Source organism: Panthera leo, chromosome A2 (genome assembly GCF_018350215.1).
Source record: "Panthera leo isolate Ple1 chromosome A2, P.leo_Ple1_pat1.1, whole genome shotgun sequence".
In the NCBI taxonomy this organism is placed as follows: domain Eukaryota; kingdom Metazoa; phylum Chordata; class Mammalia; order Carnivora; family Felidae; genus Panthera; species Panthera leo.
In genome coordinates this window covers 128,985,863-129,007,625 of record NC_056680.1, presented here as the reverse complement: position 1 = coordinate 129,007,625, position 21,763 = coordinate 128,985,863, and the positions used below count along the sequence as shown (strand labels likewise).

The window sequence follows — 21,763 nt, the reverse complement described above, 5'->3', positions numbered from 1 at the left end:
AACTTTGTTGCAGGATGTGAGATGCCTCAAGGTGGGACTGCCCTTTGCAGCTGCAGTAGATTGAATTCTCTGCACCTAGAGGCTGTCCACTGACCATACTCCCCCAGAAGGTAGGGAGCCAGGGCGTCTTTGAAGGCTGATCTGGGAGACACATCTGTCTACGTGGATCTCTTCCTTGCATGAATATCAGAGATTTCCTGCAGTTTTATCCTTATGGTATTTATAATTCCCAGTATACATCACCTTTAATCAGGCAAGTGTTCACATTTTTTTAGACATATTGATGATAAAAGCCCTTTTAACGTCCTTATTTGGTTTAAGTGCTTTTTGAATTATGTAGGTTGTATTTTGCCTCTAGCCACAGCATATCCTTTTTGTTTTTAAATTCATAGCAGACTGAAGCCCTTCATAGAAAGTTAAGACTTTTCTTAATAGTATAAGAAGAGTTATAAACAGACATTTCTTTTTAAAATACATTTTATTTTATAATGATTTCAAATTTAGAAAAACATTTCAAGAAAAGGACAAAGAACTAATATGTTCTTCCCTCACATTCCCCTAGTATTGGCATTTTACTACAGTTGTCCCATCATATTCTCTTTATTGTCTCACTTGATTTCTCTCTCAGCCTTTACTCTGATACATTATTATTTTGAAGTGGTTTCTTTCTTTTTGGCTTGAGAGTAAAATTGCAGACATGATACCCTAGTATTTCTTTGGTACTTAAGAGAGCATTTCCTAAAAATAAGGATGTTGTTCCACATAACCCCAATATAATCAGAATAGGAAATAAATATTAATAGGATATTACTGTTTAATCCATAGATCTCATTCACAACTCACCATTTGTCCCAGTGATGTTCTTTATGAGTCCAGAATCCAGGATCATACTTTGTGTTGAGTTAACTGGCTTTCTGGTGTCATTCAGTCTGGAACTATTCCTTAGTCTTTCCTTATCTTTCACGATCTTGATATTTTGGAAGAGTTCAGCCAAATCATGCTTTTCTTTTTATCTGATGTTTCCTTATGAATGGATTCAGACGATGTATTTTGGGTAGGATTACCATAGAAGAATGATGTTGTGTTCTTAGTTCATCATGTTGAAAGTCAATCAAGCTTATCCTATACTTTTCTTGTTCCAGCCTTGGAATTATGAAGGAATTCGGGTTCCTTTTAATGGAGAAGGACATTTAGACATGGGGAAACCAAGATTTAGGTTCTTTTGTTTTTAATTTTGTTTTTAATTTTTTTTTCAACTTTTTTTTAAATTTATTTTTGGGACAGAGAGAGACAGAGCACGAACGGGGGAGGGGCAGAGAGAGAGGGAGACACAGAATCGGAAACAGGCTCCAGGCTCCAAGCCATCAGCCCAGAGCCTGACGCGGGCTCGAACTCACGGACCGCGAGATCGTGACCTGGCTGAAGTCGGACGCTTAACCGACTGCGCCACCCAGGCGCCCCTTTAATTTTTTTTAATGTTTATTTCTGAGGCAGAGAGAGACAGAGCATGAGTGGGGGAGGGTCAGAGAGAGAGGGAGACACAGAATCAGAAGCAGGCTCCAGGCTCCGAGCTGGCAGCACAGAGCCCGACATGGGGCTCGAACTCACAAACCGTGAGATCATGACCTGAGCCGAAGTCGGTTGCTCAACTGACTGAGCCACCCAGAAACCCCAAGATTTAGGTTCTAAAGATGCTCACTGCTACTGGAGTATCATTCCTGCTAGGTCTAACCAGGGAATGAAATTAGAAAGTACAGGTTTTTTTTTTTTTAATGTTTATTTATTTTAGAGAGGGGAAGGGGCAGAGAGAGAGGGAGACAGAGGATCCCAAGCAGGCTCTGCGCTGATAGCACAGATGTGGGGCTTGAACTTATAAACCATGAGACCATGACCTGAGCCAAAGTTGGATGCTTAACTGACTGAGCCACCCAGGTGCCCTGAAAATACAGCTTTTATAAACACACACTATATGCACATACATCTCTATCTATATGCATGTATGTTCCGGTAGATTGATCTTTCTAAGTACGTTCATATTGATACCTTCTTTTTATACTTATAGTTTCTTTCTCCAGCATTGAAAAACCTGGCTCCCATTAACCTTAAATATATACTTGTTTGCTTGTTTCCCCTTGTATATAACCAGTCTCTCAGCTATGTGGGTCACTCACTTGGCCCTACTGTCTCCAACCAGCTGGTTGAATATTTGGTTTTGGCTTTGCTGGCCATGCCAACTACTTGCTCAGTCTCAACCAAGGGGAAGGGTCCCAGATGCTTCTCATGTTTCCTAGTCCTATTATTATTTTTCTGTGGATATAAAGTACTGGAGTGACTCTGAAAAAGATTCAGCCGAGTAGGTAGTATTTGCTATGGGTTATATCATAAAAGACATTCCTAAATTAAAAACGGGATTCTCTAGTAGTTTAGTGGTTTCTTTTTTTGTTTGTTTTTTCAAAATTATTACTATTCTAAGATGTGAATGACAGGATTTTATTGCTGAGTTTAAGATTCTGTTATGGACAATAATAATAGCACTGAGACATGTGCTAGCCATTTCTGATATTAAATATAGTTTCTGAATAAGAAACCGTTTATATTGTTAAGGCTGATCTTTCTTTAGATTCTCTTGGATCTATTTCTTGGCAGTTCAATAAGTGATGGCTATTAGCGAAAACAATTTTTGTTGAGCCTTGTTTATTGGTTGCAATAATGAGAACAGTTATTGAGTTCGATAATTTTGTGCTTTTATTTTCAAGTAACAAAGTGTTCTTATTTTGTGATGATACCAAGGAAAGGCAGTTTAAAAGCTGGCTTTAAAGGATCTGTAGCTTTGAGAGGTTATAATTTAGAATGGAGGCATGGTGGTCAGAGGAAATGAGCCAAAGTTAAAAGCCTTTTCTGTGCCATTGAATCTGTAACCATCCTCAAAGTACTCTGCACTTTATGTCACAAAAAAGCCTCAAATCCCGTGGGTAAATGTTATCTGCAGGAACCTCATCATTTCTGAAAACAGTTCTTTTATTCTTAGAGTGTTTGAACAAGAAATACAAATAATAGTATTTTCTTCTCTTTTTTGCAGGACAACATATGGGTATAGGAGTTCCTCTATTTTTGAATAAGTGCTTTGTGGTATAAAAAAGCAAAATCAAATTGAAAATTAATGAATGGTGAGGCAAACTTAAGGTGTTGGTTAAATCTCTTTCTTTTGCCTCCTTTGTCAAGCAGCATTATCAATTGTTCTCATCTTGTGGCGTTGTTTTATGCTTGGTTTTCTTTTGGAAGGTAAAGTATAATTACTTGTCAGCCAAAAGTTTATGGCATAGACACTTTTGCAAATAGCTTTAAAAGTAGATCTTGATTATATATAACCTGTAAGGAGCACACAGAATATGGGCAAAGCAGTTGATGAGCAGTGTATGTGGCTGTACATGGAGAGAAGTGAGTGAAGTCTACTTCATTTTTGTGCTTTAAATCTGTCCACACTTTCTCTCGAGTCTTTCATGGTTTCTGCTGTCCTTGTCTAATGTAACTTGAGTTGCTTCTTACCCTGTTCCTCATCCCCTTTTCTCTGCCTCTCTGTCACACACAAATACACATATACATACACAAACTCACCCACATACAAATGCACATACATTCACATTTGAATTAAAATGGTTGGCATGCTTAGGAATATTTGCAACTGGAGGCCACACAGGCCAATGTCTCTAATTGTGTGTTTGTGTATATGTATGTGCACACCCACACGTGCATACCATTTCCAAATAGTTGACCACCGAAAGTACTTGGCTTACGGTAGGTATACAGTTCACATTTGTTAAGTGAATGACTCTATGAGTCCAAAACGACAAGTTAATGACTGGAGCAAATGGAGTCTCATGGAGACATTGTTTCTGCTATGAAGATTTGTTTGTTGTAGAGACGGCTACTCCAGATGATCTAGTATTTGTATGGAACAGTTGTTAGGTCGAGTCTGATGCTTTGCCCCACCTCTCTGAACCAAAATTTACTTCTGACTGACAGAGGGTAATTAATTGAACTGCACAGATACTTCACTGGGAAGGGTAAATCATGCCTTAGATGAAGACAGTCACCTGGGTATGGGACCAGATATGTGTACTTTTCCCTCCTCTTGATAAGCTCTTCTTATTGCAGCTCATTTTGTGTCTTGTGACAGCCAAGTGACTCAGAGTAGAGTGAAATGACTTTTGTATGACAGAAACCATAACAAACCACTCAGGACATTTGCCTTTAAAAACAACAATAAAAAGATCAAACATTCTCTGGTTACCACTTTAACATTGTACAGTTTGGAGTGGTACTGCTAGTCCTGTCAGTGAAAATTACCATTTGGCATCTTCTTGGAGTGTCTAAATGTGTAGTCGGGGACCCACTTGGGCACAGGATAGTGCTATGAGCCCTGCTCATGATTTTCTGAACTACTTCCTAATATGCCTGAAATGCTGAGAGCAGGGCATTGCTTCCCCTACGACTTTTCTAAATGACAAGACCTTCCTCCTTTTTTCCCCCCACGTATAGTCAAATTTATTCCATCATATAGCAGCAATGCAATTTCCCCCTGTTAAAAGGCATCCCTCACCATGCCCGTAGAGCAATCCCCTTCTCTCTCTTTCTCAGAGAGAAAGCCCAAACTTGCCCGTGAGCAGTGTCCACATCTAATTCATTGAAACCATTTTCCTCCATTCAGTACTAAGACCTCCCAACCATTAAGCTCGACATTTTAAGGACCAAAAAATTCTAAAAGTGGGCTATTAGGTATCATAGAGAGCCCAACAAAAATGCATACGTGTGTACACCAAAAGACGTACATGAGAATGTCCATGGCAGTGCTCTTCCTAATAGCCCCAAATGGAAGCACCTCTGATGTCTGTCAACGGTGGAGTGGATAAACTCAGGTATAGTCATGAAATGTGGCCTATTTGTTCATTGGATAGCAATGAAAACAAATGGAAAACTGTCCAGGTAACAACACAGATGTTAAAGGAGGCAAAAAGAATACATCATGTATTAAATTTATCTAAAGGTTAACCACTGGCAATTTGTGGCTTTAGTGTCCTTACCTTTGAGAAGGAAGGAGAGTAATGACTAGCTAGGATAAAGGCTGTAATAAGGGCATATTAGTGTTGTACTTGCTATGGGTGGTGGTTACATAGTTATCTTCACTTTGCGACGAGTCATGCCAAATATATTTGTGCACCTTTCTGTATGTGAGTTATACTTCCATTAAAACACTTATTTTTAAAAAGATTGATATCATTGCCCTCTTGTTTGTAATGAATACTTTTTCTGGATGCTTTTAAGATGTTTTCCTTTGCCTTAGTTTTATGTTTGACTGTAACATGTACAGGTGTGATTTTCATGTTAATTTGCCTAGTGTGGTTCACTGAACTTTGTGGATCTGTAATTTTATGCTTTTCACCAAATTTAGAAAACATGATTCCAATATTTTTATTAATTACACATAAAGAAAATAGAGGGACCACTCTCACTTCCACCTTGTATACGTTCTGGGAAAGATGGCACCATAAAATGATTACTAGTTTTAAGCATATACTTAATTTTATAGGGCAGCACCCCAAATTTGCAGCTTACTGAAAATTTTATGGGACCAGTTGGTGCCATAAACCGAACCAGTTTTCCAGTTTGTTCTAAGTTCTTGTCCAGCCTGGCAACTCTTAAGCCACTAATGATTAATCAGTGTATACCCTTACCTCATTCCATGTCTCCTAATGTTCTTCCCAGTGGAAGGTTTTCTCTTTACCATTGTGTTTCGGGGACACTAATGAGTGGTGGCGTTGCATAGTGGCCACTCACACCTAGCTTTTACCAACTCAGTGTAGATCCTTTTGTGAATGAATGAGACCCATCATTTTTTCTCTTCCATTAACTGGTCAGAGGGAACTTGTTATGCCAATTTATACGACTGAGGGAGAAGTGCTCAAGGAATAGGGCCAGATACTATAGTAGTCTGAGTCATCTGCTCATTCAGCTTAGTTGTGGCCATGTTCCCAGTCTTGTAGGGAGTGGACTGCTATTGGGCCCGTCTAGTTCTATGGTTTGGCGAGTCGGATAACACCAGTTTTTTATGGGTAGTTTGATTATTCATATAGTCACTTGATATCCCATGGGCAGGTGTTCAGTCTCTACCAGGTACCAGTAGTAAATCAGGAGAGCAATCTTAATAAGGCCCCCAAAACCACATGTGATTAGCACTAACACATTGCACTATCATACTGACCATGTAGCTGTACAGCGGTTGAAAGGCACTTTCACATGCTTTATCCCATGGGACACAGTGTCCTTTCTGCTGGCCTCCCGTGTCTACAGATGTGAAAGACCCAATGTGAAGGCAGGCCCTCTTCAAATCAAGATTTCTTGGAGGACCTGGCCATTCCTGTGGCTCGGCAGCCTGTGTCCCAACTACTGCTGCTGCTGCTACTACTGCGACTACTTCTTGTTGTTGTTGTTGTTGTTGTTCTTCTTCTTCTCCCTCCTCCTCCTCCTCTCCCTCCTCCTCCTTCTCCTTCTCCTCTTCCTCTCCTCCTCCTTCTCCTCCTCCTCCTCTCCTTCCTCCTCCTTCTCCTTCTCCTTCTCCTCTTCCTCTCCTCCTCCTTCTGCTCCTCCTCTCCCTTCTCCTCTCCTTCCTCTTCTCCCTCCTCCTCTCCCTCCTTCTCTCCCTCCTCCTCTCGCTCCTCCTCTCCCTCCTCCTCCTTCTCTTTCTCCTCTCCCTCTCCCTTCTCCTTCTCCTTCTCCTCTCCCTCCTCCTCTCCCTCCTCCTCCTTCTTCTCCTTCTCCTCCTTCTCCTCTTCCTCTCCCTCCTCCTTCTCCCTCTCCTCCTCCTCCTCCTTCTCCTCCTCCCTCTCTTCCTTCTCTTCCTTCTCCTCCTGCTCCTCCTCTTTCTTCTTCTTTTTTTGAGGAATGAGAATTTAATGTTGGGGAAGGAGGATGCTTAGGTTATAGTCTCTGGCAGGGAGACACCCTGGTTCTGCCCTTGGGCCAACAAATGCGGAAGCAGGGAGTGCAGGGCTCAACAGACAGGGGTATAGCCCAGGCGGCTCAGATTTTCATTTTTGTACATTTCATGGTGACTTATGGTACTGTCTGAGTGCAGAAAACTAGGGTCGGCATCAAGAAAGTGGGCCTGTGGGTGGTCAGCCAGTGCCGTCTGGACCAGCTCATTCACCCACTGGTTTTTCTCATGAAGTATATTAGGGTGCTGGCTCCTGGGAAGCAGGCCTAGCATCATGACTTGGGCCTGGGCTGCCCTTGGTTCACCAGTCATCAGTCACTTGCTCTGCTATGGGCCTTGGTTGTTGGAACCCACCCAGACCACCACAATCTTGGGCTGGATTCGTTCCAGCTCCACATTCTCCAGTCACTGAAGCACATGTTGTATGCTGCCACTGCCAATGCCAAAGTTAAGTGTGTGAAGGGGAGAAAAGAGCTTCTGCCAGATCTTGCACTGGTGCATTAGCTGGACCAGGGAGTCCCCAATGAAGACGACTTCAGGTTCCTTATCTTTGCTGTCAACTATAGACCAATGGTGCAGGGACATCCAGAGTCCGACGTTTTGCACCAGCATGGATTGCTGGCTGGGCTCTCCTCTCCATTCATATTGGTGCTGCAGCTCCTGCGGGCCCCAATGTCTTCTTTCAAGGCAAATTGTGGTATTTGAAATAACATAAACAGTAGCAATCCAAGATTGGGGTTACAGTTCAGATTAGAACACCAACCACTTGGTTCTCTTCCTCTCCATTAGTGTCTGCTCAAATGTCATTTTGCCATTAAGTCCTTCTTTGGCCGTCTTATTTAAAACCCCTATTTCCTACACACCTTGCTTTATTTTCCCAGTAGCACCATTTGACATACTATATATTTTATTTATTTTATTATCTGTCTTTCCCATAAGAAAAAGCTCCATGAAAGCAGGACTGCTTCAATCCCAGCACATTGCATATAGAAGGTATTTATTTAATATTTGTTGTTGAATGAGGCCTTAACAGAACTCCTCCAAATTATCTGAGACTTCATTTCCTCAAGTATAAAATGGAGGGGTTTAGAAGTACTTTGTGTGCTGTCATGTACTTTATAAGGTGCTTTGCCATTATTAATAATTAAGTTAGAAATTAATTTTTGCCATTATTAATCAAGTTAGAAAATTCATATTTATTAAATATAATCTGTATGCTTCCTAACATACTTTAACCAGTTAAAAAATATGTGTATAAAATACACTTTCTGAAAATCTGGGGTACAACCCCAACTGCTGGCTGTCTTTGGGGCCTCAGTCCCACTGACTGCTTCATGACTCATTTTCACTGCCTGTGGATCTTCCTTCTAGCCTTGTGACTTAAAATTTCCCATAGCTCCAGGCCAAACAGAACAGTGATTGGCTGAGGAGTCAAAAGATTGCTCCTTGAGTTCTTACAGTCTGGGCAGTAAGATTACTTCAGATTGGTTATGCATGATACAAAATCCTTCTAGGTCTCTTTTTCTTCTACTTTTCTTTATTTGCTTTCTTCCTTCTTCCGAAAAAGTTCTGCTGGTGGAGGACTGCTGGGCCCAGTTGCTGCCCCACGAAGTGCTGTAAGATTTCAGGGGACGAAGAGATGAATTGTGGCTTAGAGCAGGGACCAGCCTGGACAAAGTGCTCTGGTCGAGGATGCACAGGTGAATGTTTCAACCTTCATCTGATTTACTAGGGAAGATACAATTGAGTAAGTAAGGATTTAATAGATACATAAGCAAGGCCTATGAGAGCATAGATGAGACAGTGATACTTTAACTGAATGGTTCAGAGACGGCTTCCTAGATCAAGAAGGTGACATATGAAATAGATATTCATGGACTTGAACATATTGCAAGAAGGAGAGAGGATTTCAGGAGAGTCAGACTAAGGAAAAGAAAAATGAAAAATAATGAGGCAGAAAAACTTTGTGTAAATTTTCGTTTGTCTGTTACTAAGGGCTTTTGAGTAAGGGAGTTTTAAGTTAAGATTTTGATGTTTTAATTACCTACTTTTACCCTTTCTGCTTTCTGCAGTTCTGGACTGAAGAATGGATTTATAAAAAAGCATAGAAGCCATCAGGGAAATAAAGTGCTGCTTCCTAGCTGAAAGAATATTTGGTAACCTTTAATCTCTGGCTTTTCCAGGGAAGGTTGTTGGACAGTGAGGCTTGGGTTTGGAGGCTTACCTGTGTTTCTTGCTCCAATGAGGTACAACCCCCTTACCTCTTCAATTGTAAGTGGAGAGACTCAGGCAGAGATGGGGTGAGGAGCTCCAGGTCTGATTTTTTTTTTTAATCACACAAAATGATTATGACTGTGCTGCTAGGAGTATAGACCCTGCCTAGGCATTCATGCTCACTAGTCCAAAACCAGAAATATTAAGAGTAGAGGTAGAGGGAATTCTGGGTTCTCATCTTTAAGTCACAGTCATTCTACCAGATGGCTTAAACTGTGGCTCAGTGTGATAGCTGGGACTCTTCCCTTGGGAAGGAGCTTTTGAGGGTCTATGTGGAGAGGAGGAAAGCTCTGTCCCACAACTTCCACTCCAGATGTACGCAGGTGGAAATCCTAGAGGGACCTGAGGGTTTCCTGCATTTGATACACATTAGCCTCCATTTTTTCCCTTCTTTCCTCTTTAAGACTAATGATAATCACTTCTTACAGGGTTTTTGTTTTGTTTTGTTTTTAGAGCAAAGTAAATCATGGGCCATGGAGTAGATGGAAGTTGACTTGCTCTTAGTGTGAAGTCTGTGCCTTTGGCTTTAGTGCATTTACTGTACATAGGTATGAATCAGATCCATGGAACCACCTTGGACCCACATTTGTGGTTACCATTAACCAAAGGAGCCCAGTGATTACTTTATAATCTGAGTAGTATTTTAATACTGAGTTTCTTTTTTTAAAATGTTTTGTTTATTTTTGAGAGAGAGACAGGACAGAGTACAAGTGGGGGAGGGGCAGAGAGAGAGAGGGAGACCCAGAATCTGAAGCAGGCTCCAGGCTCTGAGCTGCCAGCATGGAACCCGACGTGGGGCTTGAACCCATGAACCACGAAATCATGACCTGAGCTGAAGTTGGACGTCTAACCGACGGAGTCACCCAGGCGCCCCTTAATACTGAAAGAGTTTTTACCTGCATCTGAATTGATTGCCATCTCTTTAGCCACCTTCACTTCCATCTTTGGGGAAGAGATGTTTTCTCCTAGTCAAAAGTTGCCTGTGCACCTGTGTCCTAGGTCTCCTTCCCGAGCTCCTTAGGCTTTTGTTCCATTAATTATTTCATTGCTTCCCTTTTAAACTACCCCTCTGTCCTGATTGCTTTTCCAAGCTTTTGAACATGTTCAAGTCTCCCTCGAGTCAAAACAAGAAGATGAAAGCACCCAGACCCCTCCCTTGATTCTGTGCTCACTACTTTATCATTCCTTTGCTCACAAGTAGGGTTCTAGAAACAGATGTCTTTACCTGGCCTCTCTACTTCCTTGCCTCCCCTGTGTTCTACACCACTCTGCTGGGATCACCTTCATGAAGTTCATCCATCTTTGACTTGTAAATGTTAAATGTTTTTCCAGTGCCTCTTTGAAACTACTCTTCTTACTTGATTCTAATGAATGTTCTCTTTTGGTTTCTGGGACTCTACCCTTCATGGATTTTTCTCCTTCATATTTGCTTCTCTCTGTTAGAGGACTTGCTCTCTTTCTTTTCTCTCCTTTTTAGTGTCCTTAGTGTTCTTACTTGGACTCATGGCCCTTATCATTTCTACAGCCTCCCCGTGAATGCTCGGAACCCCTCCTAGGGATTGTCTGCCAATTATATATAATAACTCCAAACTTTCTAGCTTCAGCTTGGACCTTTTTCCTGACATCCATTGCTTCTCAGATATTCTATTAAATATCCTAGACCATAGAAGAAGATAAAGGAATGTCCAAGAATGAGATGATAGATACATGTGATGATAACAGAACTGTTCCTCTTCTTTTATGTGCTATTTCAGTTTGTGATAACAACCTTGACTCCATTCCCAGCTCAGAATGTTGATAAGCATTTCAGACTTCCGTTTGGCTCACTATAGCACAACCAGCACGGTACATGTACCTACCATATCCTAGGCATGCAATGTGATGTTTAGATGAATGAATGGATACATGGCTTCTTCTCCCTCATCCCTTATATCCAGCCAACCACCAAGTTTTGTTTCTCTACTTTGTTTTCTTCTCTTGAACTTTTCTCTCCTATTCCTCTCCATTCTTACTGTTCTGGACCAGACTGTCATCTTCTCTCGTCTTGGCTATTTCAGTAGCCTAACTTTGGCCTCATCACTGCAAGTGTAATTTCCTTCTCTAGTTCATCATCTGCACCATTACTATTCGATTGAACTTTGTTATGCAAGCCATATATGTAATTTTACATATTCTATTAGCCACATTTTAAAAAGCTAAAAGAGGTGAAAATTGATTTTAATAATACATTTTATTTGATCCAGTATATCCAAAATGTTATTTCAACATGTAGCCCTAATCACATTTCAATGTACTCAACCTATATATACCCTGTTCTCTTTTTCCGGAAGCCTTCTATCTTTCTACTGTACAAACTTTTTCATATGGCATCAACCCGAATGCTGTTTCCTTTATGAATCCTGCCTTGAGTTATCAGGCAAATTTCATATACTTGTGGCTTTCAAGGTTTTTTGCCCATACCAAGTAAGAAGCATATTTTACACTGTGGCCAAGATATGTGTATATGTGTGTGTCTTCCTATATTTTTGTCTACAGCTATACTTAAATCTCTGTGTCTATACCTAAATTTATATCTATGAAAAGCTGGACCAGAAGTTCAAAACAGTGTTTTATTTCATGAGGTACATTATAGTGTTTAATCCATTATGTTAAAAAAAAACTGATTGTAACTGATTATATTGATTCTAAGGCTCACAAAATAAGTCAGAATACCTATTTTGAAAAACACAGGTCTATACTGGCAGCAATCTTACACGTGAGTCTACAGCATTTACCAGATTTTATTATTTTGTGTGTGTGTGTGTGTTTGTGTGTGTGTGTGTGTGCGCGCGTGCGCATATATCTCCTACCCAGACTCTATATATCTGTTTTTTAAAAATCCTTACATTGTTTCTTTTTTTGTGACATGTCCAATGCCTGGTGCAATGTGTGTGCTCAATACATATTTACTGACTAACTCAAGTCCAGAAGAGCTGTTCACATGGGTTCAAAGGCATCACTTTAACCATCAGTGTTAATTAGCTACAACAGTTGTGCAGTGTTGTCTCAGCCCTCGCTGACTGAAATACAAGCTCTTGGGTGATAACAAGGTTTTCCTATTCCCATTTCTACTTATATATGAATAAGGATATCAGATAAGGAGCTGAATATTCTCTTCTTCTGGCAACATGGAAAATGGATAGCAGTGAGAACAGCTTGATGGTTTTCACTTAGAATCCACTCAAATACTTGAGAGAAACAGGTCTGTTAGTTTCTATGAAGGGAGCCGAAGTTAAGTTTGTACTCTGAGGTTAGCAAATTGTGCCTGGTATTTAAAAAATTTTCTGATGACATGATACAATCTCAGAGTATATCAGAGATAAGCCAGATGGCTCATTTCTAGACTAGCTTTACTGCTAATTAAAGGACTAATTTTTCTCTCACAAACTCAAGAGTGTGAATATATTTTTTGTCAAAATACTCAATAGCCGGACAAGCTAAATTGGTTCAGGAAAACCTAATTGGGTATTTTCCATCTTGCAAAACTCTGGTGCTTATATTTAAGAGAGCCTGGGGAATAGCTGTTAGTGAAGGTATTGATTACAAGTCTGCTGCTTTTTAATAGCTGTGTATTAACTCAAGAAGTTGGATTTCAAGAGACTAAAATTTTAAAGAAAAATAAAAATCTAAACAGAACTAGTCCTTTCGCTTCTCCTTAGGTGAACAGTTTTGCTTTTATTATATTCTGAGTGCCGAGTGCCATTTCCAGTCTACGTGGGGAGGCCCACATGACAGGACTGCTCTTACTTTGACCAAAGATCATTATCTGGCTGGAGCATGTTCTAGGAGTCAATAAATATATAATATGCTATTTCAGATTCTTTGAAGATATTAAGTATAGTCTCATTTTGAATGTTTGGAGGTGTTTCTTAATAAATATTTAAAACCTCTATTGGCAGGGCCTTAATATGACAACTAATAAATATACTATCGAATAAGTGTTAACAAGAAGATGTTTTACTCTGAAGTGCCTTCAAATTATTTAGGTGAAATAATAAAGTATCACTTTTTCCTAACAATTAAATTTGTAATGATGTAATTCTTTCCTGTTAATTTATGTTGAGTAGTTTTTGATGGAGCTATTTTTTCCCTCTTCTAGTAATTTACTTAATATTTTTGTTCAGATAATTCCTAATACTAAATTACCTGTAGAGTTGCCAAATGCAGCATATGTATATATAGTATTTTTCACCTAAACTTTCTGTATGTGTATGAATCTTTTTATGAATATTGGGAAATATTTAACGAAGGTCTTGGCTTAGAAAGTTGCTATTTCATCCAAAAAATCCAAACTTGAACTGACCTGCTACTTTTTTTTACTTTCTCTTAAAACGAGTTCCTGTTTATTTGATGAACAAATAGTTTGCATTTACATACTAAACAGTTTTGTTATTTAGGTTTTGATAATATGTGTCATTTCAATATCTCTGGAATTTTCTGTTTTTGAAACTGAAAGCCTTCAGATACATAGTTATTGTTAATTATTATTCTTTGAGAAAATGACTTGGCATTTCCACTTGCCTTTCAGCAGGGTTACTTTCCACTCTATTCACGTGATAAGGGAACTTTCTTTTTTGGCTCAGTGAAATATCAACAGTGCTTTTCTGAGGTGTAGCGATCTACTGTGAGATTGTTTTAGATGCAGTGTTACAAAATTTTATTTTGCCTTGGAAGCATCATGGCCTTTTAACTGTAAAATGACTTGTATTTAAATGCCTATAACAACTGCAATCCTGGAAAATGGAATAATAATTTGTATACTCTCATTAGATAAGTCCTTTGACTAGAGTATACATTTTCATTTACCTATCAGTTTAAGTGGGAAGCTGACATGGTACATGGTCTTTCTTATCTCCAACATGACTTTTTCTACTGTAAGGTTTATGAGAAGCTTTCAGTGATATTTTATTTTTTAATTCTGGTCTTCTCTTACTGTGTATAGATGCCACATATCTTGTTCTTCAGTTAATAAACAGCTCATATTCTACTGTCTCATTAGCCTTTCAGTAAATGGGATTCAAAATGGTCTCATTAGCCTTTTGATAAATATCATTTTAATTAAATATGCATAAATATGGAAAGATCTACTGTGTAACAATTCAGTAGTAATTACAGTGTATTTTATATTATTTTGCATTATTATGGAATTGTGTACCTATTTCTGTTGCAGAATAATTACACCATTAGGAGTCTATACTAATCTGTTTTTTGTGTTTATAAAGATCACAAGTTTATCATGTAAGTGGCTTGAATTAATTTGATTTCACCTTTATCAGAGTGCTAATGAAATTGATAGTGTTAAGTTCTCCAGTGCCAAGAAGTAAAGGCCTCAGGTTTATATAGCTGTGCTGATTCTGAAAATTGATTTGTTGCTTTGTAAATATAGGTGTTTTAATGCAAATGAATATTATAAAAATGCTTTTGCTTCAGTTCTTCAGCTACTCATTAAAATCTTTTTACATTCCAGAAGTATTGGTTAAGAAAGGAGCTTTAAAGACTTTTTTTTATTTATTTAAAAAATGTTTTTAATGTTTATGTATTTTTGAGAGAGAGAGACAGAGTGCGAGCAGGGACAGGCAGAGAGAGAGGGAGACACAGAATCTGAAGTGGGCTCCAGGCTCTGAGCTGTCAGCATAGAGCCTGACGTGGCACTCGAACCACGAACCATGAGATCATGACCTGAGGTAAAGTCAGACGCTTAACCAACTGAGCCAGCCACACCTCTAAAAAAAATTTTTTTTGAATGTTTACATATTTCTGAGAGAGAGAGAGAGAGAGACAGAGTATGAGTGGGGGAGGGGAAGAGAGAAAGGGAGGCACAAAATCCAAAGCAGACTCTGGGTTGATAGTAAATCTTATTATCTCAATTATTTTCTCAAAAAAATGATCCTTGAAGGCAGGTATTGTTATTATAATCACCCAAGAGCACTATAATAGTAAATGGCAAATCTAAGATTAAAATTAGGTCTTTCTATCTTTAAAGCTCCTTTCTGGGGCGCCTGGGTGGCTCAGTTGATTGAGCATTTGACTTCAGCTCAGGTCATGATCTTGCAGGTCTTGAGTTTGAGCCCTGCATCGTGCTCTCTGCTGACAGCTGGGAGCCTGGAGCCTGCTTGGATACTGTGTCTCCCTCTCTTTTTGTCCCTCCTCCACTCACACTCTGTCTTTTTCTTTCTCTCAAAAATAAACATTAAAAAAAAATTAAAAAAAATTAAAAAAAAAGAAAATTGAGTTGAATGAGTAGGCCTCAGGAAGCATAGAAATAGAAACAGCTCAGAGTTAAGTGGCAGTAATTTGTGAGTAGTTTCCATGGCAGAAGTGGGGTTTGAAGACTTCCCTGATAGCCCTATTAGAATGACATAAAATGGGGAGGGAGGGTAGGGTTTGGATGGCAGTTCACCATCCAAAGGGTACAGGGTATGAAGAGCATCAGAGATTTCTACTACAGAAGGATGTTTTCCATCTATAGTATAATAGTGTAGAATTCAATGGCATAGTATTAGTCACAAAGTTGTACATTGACCAGTCCAATCAATTTTATAATACTTTCATAACCCCAAAAAGGAACTCCATATCCCTTAGCCATCACCTCCAAGCCATCTCTCCACTCTCAGCCCCTAACAGCCACGAATCTGCCGTCCGTCTCCATAGATTTCTGCATTCTGAACATACAAATAGAATTATACAACATGTGGTTCTTTGTTATTGACTTCCTTCACTTAGCACAATATTTTCAAGGTTCATGATGTTGTAGCATATGTCAGTACTTTATTCCTTTTTATGGCTGAATAATATTCTTCCATTATAGGAATATACCACATTTTATTTATCAACTCATCAGTGAATGGACATTTGGATTGTTACCCCCTTTTGCCTATTATGAATAATGCCGCTATGAACCTTCCACTACAAATTTTTGTTTGACTACCTGTTTTCAGTTCTCTGGGGTATATAGTTAGGAGTGGAATTGCTGGATCACATAGTAACTCTATGTTTAAACATTTGAAGAACTGCCAAACTGTTTTTCTAAAGTGGCTGCACCATTCTATAATCTCGCCAACAGTGTAGGGAGGTTTCTCTTTTTTCACATCTTTGTTAATGTGTTAAATGTCTTTTTGATTATAGCCATCCTAGTAGTGGGTGTAAAGTGGTATCTCATTGTGATTTTGATTTGCATTTATTTGATGGCTATTGATGTTGAATATTTTCATATGTACTGACTTGGCTATACACACACACACACACACACACACACACATATGCATATGTATACACACACATGGCATATGTATACACACATATGTATATACACATATGGCTATACACACACATATATGTAGTTAGGATTTTTTTTTCACTTATAATTTTTTGAACTAAAAACCATGTCAATTTTTTTTCATTTTTTCCTTTCCATTACTTTTTATTCTTTATAATTTTGGGTGAGTGTGTAACACAAAGTTAGTTACTCATAATTTCTCTGTGAGCTGAGTATTATGCCATTAAAAAAGAAAAAAAAGGAGCTTAGAGAAGATAAGTAATTTGCTTAAGATCGCAGAGCTAGTAAGTGGTATAGGATTTGAACCCAGGCCATATTAAACCCAGGGCTTGGTCTCTTAGACATGACACTGTAATAACGTATTAGGTCATATATGTTCTTAGGTTTATTGTATTGTTGTTGCTAGTTTGCTTTACCTGCCTTCACAATCTTAGAGAAATAAAGACGCTTAAATTTCAAAGGGATCTCATAGTTGATCAAGTGTCACTTCTACCTGATGTGGGTGATCGGTCCACAGGTTTGTTAAGGCCTGGTTGTTTAGCCAGGATCGCATGTTGTTTTACACCTACATCAGAATCAACTCAGTTGTTTGTTGGAATTGCATATTGGCAGGCTTCACCTCTGACTTCATAAATAAGCCAGTTGTGTACTGGGCCTAGGAAACAAAATTTTAAGAGTGTGGAGTGAGAACCACTTCTTTGGTGGCAGGAGTGCCACCATCTCACAAGACCGTTATTTTGTTTGATGCTTTTTCATGTTTGCTGGTAGCTTTTATCATTCCATCTGCCTCTCCTCTACAGCAACACTCAATAAGCCTATTCTCTTTGATACTTGGCAAATGTGCCTCTTGTGTGCTGATAGAGAGGACTTTTAGTCTGTAGTTTCCATCCTGGGAGTTCTGCTGAGTTAATCATTCAGTTAAGAATCTCTTGCTCAGCACCTCCCGAGTAGGTGGGAGACAGGACTGCTATGCATGACCTTTGCTGTGAAAGAGGCAAAACCCTGGTAGGAATTTTAAGCATTAACCCAAAATATTCAAGTCTATTTGATCATGGTATCATTCATAAATGTACCCAAAGTGCAAGTTTCATATTTTCTTTTTCCTGAAGACAGAAGTGTAGTCCTAGTGCTAACAGTTTTACCTGATTTCATGTAAGAAGTTTTCTGGACAGTGGGATAGTTACAGCTCATATCAGATGCAGCGTCCAGTGTCTTTGCACCGGTGATAACCCCTACACTTTGTTTTCTCACTTGGGTTACCAAGCTAGGAGACAATACTATTAACGGGTCAGACTCATGTGTTCAGGCTCTATTAGCTTTTGATTTACGACCCAAGCCATTTTACTTATGTCTTTACTAGTCTGACTCTCAGGATTTGACTGTCCTTTGGTTTTAAGTTGATGAGAACTATATGGATTGCTTTCTTGCCTTAATACTGTGAAAAATGCAGGGAGCCTTATGATGCCTTGTACATCAGATGAGTTGTGATTGTTAGATAAAAGGACAGTAATAATGTGGAGATAGCATGGACTTGGAAAAGTGAATTTTGTAGAATTGCTAAGCCTTGTCATTTTTTTCCAGTGTTGGATTTTTTTTCCTCCCCAGAACTAACTTATCACCACATTCTATAGCTTTTTCTCAGGCATTCTCCTATAAAGCCATTCTTTCCTTCCTGTTTTTTTTTTTTTTTTTTTTAACTGACATAAGCCTAGTCTAGGACCTTAGCAGCTGCAGAGTGATCAATAGTAGGAAAGGTTAAAAAGGTCAGATGTGAATTTATTACACAAGTATTCTCTTGATTTATGCAAATGCATTGTCAACAGGTTACCAATTTGCATTATTCAATATTTATAGGCACTTATGACACTGTCAAACTCTAGCATGTGAGCAATTTTTAAGGACTGGCTTGTGCTTGGATAGTTCAAAGCAGCTCCCATTAAATAATTTGAAGTGACTAAAAATGAGGGTTTGGTTTTTTTCAGGAACTAAATGGGGTCTTCACTGAAGACTAAAGTGGAAAGGGTCAGAGCGAACCTAGAATCAGAAAGAGTACTTAGCAATTTTTCCTCCATGATTAACAAAGCAGGAACAGGAAAGCATTTTGAAGCTTTGATTTGGTTCAAAACAGTGTTTTCTAAAACATAAGCCATTCTTGTCCTTAATTTAAAAATAGGTTCATTTAAATCACTGATGTATTTCCCTGTGTTCTTCGTTCATTCTTAGGAGTCAGTTGATTTATGAACCACTGTACTCAGCGGAGGAGAAATTAATTTGTAAAATATGTAGAATCAAATCTTGCTTTTTTTTTTTTTTTTGGTGTAAGAATTCATTCTATCCTCATCCCATCCTTGAAGGCATTTTCCTTTAGTTCATAATCTTCACTAACCTATTTGTCTCTTGGAGGGACTTAAAAGCATTAGCAAAAGTAATAACTGAGGTTGTCAAGAAAAATAATGAATTAGAATCTACCCCTGAGCAGTTTTGCAAGTGGCAGAACATGGAGCATCAAGGAACCAGGAAAGGGGATCCTGACTGTATTGCCTCTTTTCTATTTAGCCCTACTTTGCAGCATTGAAAGATAGTTTTCTCTCCTTTACCCAGTGTTTCCCTCAATTTTATGTTTTTACTTCCTGATATTTGCCAAGTACATTTACAAACATCTTCTCATCCAGTTTTCAAAACAGTGCCGCCTGGCTGGTGGTATCAGCCTTTATTCCAGCATGCCACACTCCTTGACCTCTATTATAGTAACTTTTCTGACCATCTCTAATATTTTTTCCTTTTCATGGAAAATGTGTTTTTTTCCCCCTTTCCCTGGCATATAGTTGCAGAGAAGTTTAAGAAATACTTATTTAACAATCACGGTGCAAAAGGCATGCGATCACTCTTTTCCTATATGTGGTGGGTCCCCCCACCATCATTTATGTCACTTTTAAGTGTTTTGGGGTAAATCATTTCCTTCTCTGTAATGAGAAAACTAGACAATTTTATTAGGCCCCTTCCCCCAACAAATAACAAGACAGATGAAATCAACACTTGATTTTCATTTTTATCCTGACTAGTCATTTACTTTATGTGTATAGATTTATGGGTATTTGTGACAGGAAAATGAAACTGGTTACAAATTCTGACTGCTCAGGTTTTTCTATGTTTTGTTTTACTAGTGTAAAACAATAGTGTCTCTTAATATCCATGCCCATACATAGAGTTCATGACCTCTTAGGTAGACTGGGAAGGAAGAGGATGGCTATTAGAGCTTAAATTTCCTTAGATATTTCTCATATACCTCCCCAACCACACACAGAGTTTATTTTATTAACAACTCACATTAATATGGAACATGTGTTATAATTGGTGAGCAAATATTGATACATTATTATCAACTGAAGTCTATAGTTTACATTAGGGTTCATTTTTTTGTGTTGTACAGTTTTATGGATTTTGGTAAGAGCATAGTGTTATGTATCTGCATTATAGTATCATACCTTCCTGCCCTAAAAATTCCCAGTTCTTTACCTATTCATCCCTCATTCCTTCCTACCCCACTCCCCCACCTCGTGAACCCCTGTAACCACCAATCTTTTTATTGCCTTTTGTTGTGCCTTCTCTAGAATGTCACTTTGTTGATTTCATACAGTATATAACCTTTTCAGACTGGCTTCTTTCACTTAGTAATAGGCATTTAAGATTCCTCTATGTCTTTTTATAGCTTGAGAGCTCATTTATGTTTATTACTGAATAATATTCCATTGTATGGATATGCCACAGTTTGTTTATCCACTCCCCTATTGAAGAATATCTGGTTGATCCAAGTTTTTGCAATTAGGAATAAAACTGGTATAAACATTTTTATGCAGGTTTTTGTATGGACATATGTTTTGAACACATTTAGGCAAATATGATTGTTTATACCTTTTAACACTTAGGAAATTAGAATGCTTATGAATATTTTAGAGCCTTAAAATATTCCATATAAAAGATAGAAAACATGCTCATTAAAATGATTATTATGTGTTTGGTTCTGAAAAATACATTGTGAACAATGGAAACCTTATAGAAATAATCAGAAAAGCAGTTAATTTTGAATTTTTAAAATTGAGAATGTATATTTTATATGAAGTGTCATTATGGAAGTAAAAGAAGCCAAAATAGCTCATTTCAGAGCAGTATTCCAGATTGATATTCATAGTTTTTGGTAGCGTTTATGTGTTTTGAATATGTTAATTCTGTATATTGTGAGTCAAGCCCTTCTTCACTCCCAAAAGACTAAAATCTGTAAAGTCTAGGAAAAATAAACAAACAAAAACCAGCATTTAAAAAAAAAAATATATATATATTAATGTTTATTTATTTTTGAGACAGAGAGAAGCAGAGCATGAACGGGGGAGGGTCAGAGAGAGGGAGACGTAGAATCGAAGCAGGCTCCAGGCTCTGAGCTGTCAGCACAGAGCCCGACGCGGGGCTCGAACTCACGAACTGTGAGATCTTGACCTGAGCTGAAGTCGGATGCTCAACCGACCGAGCCACCCAGGCTCCCTACAAAAACTAGCATTTAAAAAAAATCTTTTTGATAGTCTTCACAAACAATGTGAAAGTATTCTCAGTGTGTGGAGTATACAGTAATTAACAAAAGAGACAAAAATCTCTGCCCTCAGAGGGCTTACATTTTTTTTTTTTTTTATAAATTTTTTTTTTTAACGTTTATTTATTTTTGAGACAGAGAGAGACAGAGTGTGAACAGGGGAGGGGCAGAGAGAGAGGGAGACACAGAATCTGAAACAGCCTCCAGGCTCTGAGCTGTCAGCACAGAGCCTGACGCGGGGCTCGAACTCACAGACCATGAGATCATGACCTGAGCCGAAGTCGGCCGCTTAACTGACTGAGCCACCCAGGCGCCCCATCAGAGGGCTTACATTTTAATGGGAGAAACCAAGAAATAGATTTCATACCAGATATGTATATATCTGTGTATGAGATATTTATAAGTGGTCATGGGAAGCATAAAGCAGATAAGAGGGAGGGAGAGTCCCTGGTTACTGTGGGGTTGTCTCGCTGCCCACAGAGCCATGTGGGAATTAGATATGACCTGGCCTTGGAGCTTCCCTGAAAACTGATGAAAAAGGGAAATAAAGGGAATAATAAGATGAACTGTGATGATCCCCAGGACTATAAACGTGGTAAGG

At 38.7% G+C, this 21,763-nt stretch overlaps 1 protein-coding gene and 1 pseudogene across 7 annotated transcripts in view; one reads left to right on the top strand and one right to left on the bottom strand.

Annotated features, from left to right (window-relative positions):
- Positions 1 to 21,763, top strand: part of IMMP2L (inner mitochondrial membrane peptidase subunit 2) — an 890,955-nt gene that overhangs the window by 157,454 nt on the left and 711,738 nt on the right. The window lies entirely within an intron of this gene.
- On the bottom strand, positions 6,923 to 7,765 carry LOC122209993 (annotated as a pseudogene).